This window comes from Clupea harengus, chromosome 19 (genome assembly GCF_900700415.2).
Source record: "Clupea harengus chromosome 19, Ch_v2.0.2, whole genome shotgun sequence".
NCBI lineage: Eukaryota > Metazoa > Chordata > Actinopteri > Clupeiformes > Clupeidae > Clupea > Clupea harengus.
Window position 1 is genome coordinate 15,024,987 of NC_045170.1, and position 3,306 is coordinate 15,028,292.

Sequence of the window (3,306 nt, forward strand, 5' to 3'; positions counted from 1 at the left end):
GTGTGTGTGTCTGTGTGTGTCTGTGTGTGTGTGTCTGTGTGTCTGTGTGTGTCTGTGTGTGTGTGTGTGGTCATTAACCTTGCCAAGATAAGGGAACGGCTCACACAAAGAGGCCTCTTCACATTTTGTTGTGTGGAACCGGCCCTCGCCGCTTCTCGAACCTGCGTGTGAAAGGCTGCGTCTGATGCGGCAGTGAATGAGGGTGTAAGGCCTCGCAATCAAAGGCCTTTCACGTGCACCACGGCGATGACTCACGGAGCTGAATGGTGTTGACAAGGTAACACCGCCTCAGGAGCCTCATGCTAGATTGCCTTCGGAAATGTGTAGCGTGGAAAAGCGTGGTCGCAAAAAACACTTTTTATTTTTGTATTTTTAAACCCATTTAGCGGGGGACAAAATGTGCACGAACGGGCCCATAATGCAAAGAGAATTCACCGGCCATTCATTGATGATGTGCACGTGGTTGGTGGGTGAGTGTGTGTTGGCAAGAGAATGGCAGGAGGTCGGTCCTCGGCACCTTCTGATGAGTGGCCTGGCTGGCACCGAAAGAAAAAACAACAAACAAAGCAAACACACAAAGCCACGCGGGGACAAACGCAGCCCAGTGTATGCAAATGAGCCGTCTTTTCCAAATGACACGGTGCAGGTGTCCTTTTGTTTCCTTCGTTGCTATTTTGACAGCGACTCCGTGCATGCATAACATTCTCCCGTAATCTGTCATTAATCCCTGGCACGGCACAGCAGTGAGGGTTGATGGGATTGTTTATTAGCCTCCATCACACTGTTGAATCAGCACCCTTTTTCTCCCGCATGAAGGGGCCAGATGTCAATTGTTGCGTCTGTTCGCTCCATGGTCTCCAGGTCTCTATCTCACTACCTCTCTTCACTGCTGTTTTTGATGTCTGTCTGTTTGGCTATTGGTTAGTCGGTTGTAACACTGTGCCGGCAGACCCCTGGAAGTCACTGCGTCACTGCAAGGTGTATGTGTATATAAAAAGGCCATTTACAGTTTAATGCAACATACCATATGCCACTGGTCTTAGTCTCAGAGGTGTTATTGCTTTATTTAGTCAACTAAATTTTGGATGTGGATGTCATAGTGACTTTTATGGTCATATTGTTGAATGCTTGGTCCTGCAATGCTTTTTGTGTGATGTTTTAGGTACAATAGGCACTATCCTCACATAGACAGCATCAATTAATGTAAGTACATTGGTTTTGTCCTCACACAAGGGTAGTAAAATATGTAAGTATATTACCTCTGTGGAGTGGCAACACGTGCGGGAGTATTTGAGCAGAAATGTTAATCCTCTCCTCATGAGGGCCACTAACATAATGTTGGGACTAGCCTGACCACAGCACCAGTAAAGTGCTGGTGATCTCACCTGATTGGATAGGCATTAACTATTCAATACAACAGCAGATCAATTAAGATGAATACATGGAGGCGCCACACAAAGTGTGGTGTCTACCATAGTGGTCCATATAAAAGACCAGTTACAAAGCAGTCTCATAAATCAGTCTAATCATTCTCATAAAATATATCATACGATATATAACTATCAATTTGGAACACTGATTAAAAGTAAAAAAAAAAAATAGTTATTCACTCGGTTAGCTCTGCATTTTTAGCTAACAAGGAATGGGGCAGGAGCTCACGTGGGTGCCTTGAGGAGAAGTTTTTTGCGGAGGTCAGGGCTCCGTGCACAGAGAGAGCTGACATGTCGTGTCTTCAGGGAGTTGAGAGCAAGAGAGAGAACAATGGAGTGCCAGAGTTTTTGTTGGCCAGCACAGGAAGTGGCTCAGGTGATCTGATCTCAGGTTACACTTGCGCTGGCAGGAAATGATTTGAGGACAGTTGCCAACTGCTTACATAAAAGCCACTACATTCCCATAATGAACAAATTCAATCAGTTTGAGTCCAAACCTTATCCACAATGTTTATGTAACATCCCTATGACCGATGTTCACAACTCATATAAGATGTGATGCTTGACCATGTAGCTGCTTTAAGGTGGATGTGCTTCACACTGTTATTTGTTTGCTCACTCACCCACACACAAACCTCCGTCACCCACACACTTGAACCGCCATTTGCTCTCCCTTGCTCTTTTTCTCCTCCCCCCCCCCCTCTCTTCCTTTCGGCGCAGTTTGTGCTCGGCTCTTTGGCTGTGTTGTACGGTGGCTTTCTGAGTGCCCTGCACGGCTTCCGGGCTGAAGGTTTATCTCCGGTTGCCTCAAAGGAACCGCCACTGAAAAAAGCGAATGCACCCTGAAATAATAATAAAAAAAGCCGTCTGCTTATCAAGCCCCGCTTTCTGACTCACAGGAGGTGGAAGCCGAGGGCACTCTCTGCACTCATCACCCCAGCATCCAGCCTCCACCTCCACCACTGCCGCCATGAAAAACAAGATTGCTTCTCCTCCATGGCTGACACAGACCACCCCAGGGGGCCGAATTCGAGGTCGAACCCTGCCATGGAGACCACCTTTCAGAGACACACTCCTCAAGCTTTCTCCTGAATGCTCATCAGCACCTGAGGTCCATCTACCTCAACCCTCACCCATGACGACCCCCTCACGAAGGAGGGATGTTAGCCTCAGTCGAGTGCTCTGAAGGCTGCCGCTTAAGGGCTCCAACATGATGAAGCTGTTAATGACAGAGGGCTTCAGTCACAAAGAAATCCGCATTACAGCCAGCAAAGCAGCATAAATACTCACGGCTGGGCCTCCTGTTGGGCTTTTGAGCGTTAGCCACGTTTCTATGAGCAAGCTTCTCTCATCTCTCTCTCTCTCTCTCTCTCTCTCTGACACAATGGGGAATAAGCTCTATTAAGTCAGGAAAGCAGCAGGCAAAGTGTACTTATAGTCCTTGATTCAACAAGAAGGGGGAGGATGAGAGAGTGCGGAGACTAAAGGTACACTGTGGACACTGTTTAATAAAGCCTGACCTTCATCTGGGTCAGAGAGCTGTGGAAAAGTGTCCAGAAAAGGATACTGGAGGAGCTGAGGAAGCCCACCGCCCACCCAAACACACACACACACACACACACACACACACACACACACACACACACACACACACACAAGAACGCATTTCTAAAGGGTCTGGGCCCAACGAGTGGGGTGCGCCGAAAAAGAAATGTCCACGCTGCAAGACTGTCTGTCCGATCAGCACCTTGTGCAAGTTAGTGTGACCAGCTGTGTGTGTTTGTGTGTGTGTGTGTGTGTGTGTGTGTGTGTGTGTGTGTGTGTCTGTGTCTGTTTGTTTGTGTGTGTAAGAGGGAGAGACAGAGAGCGTGTGACA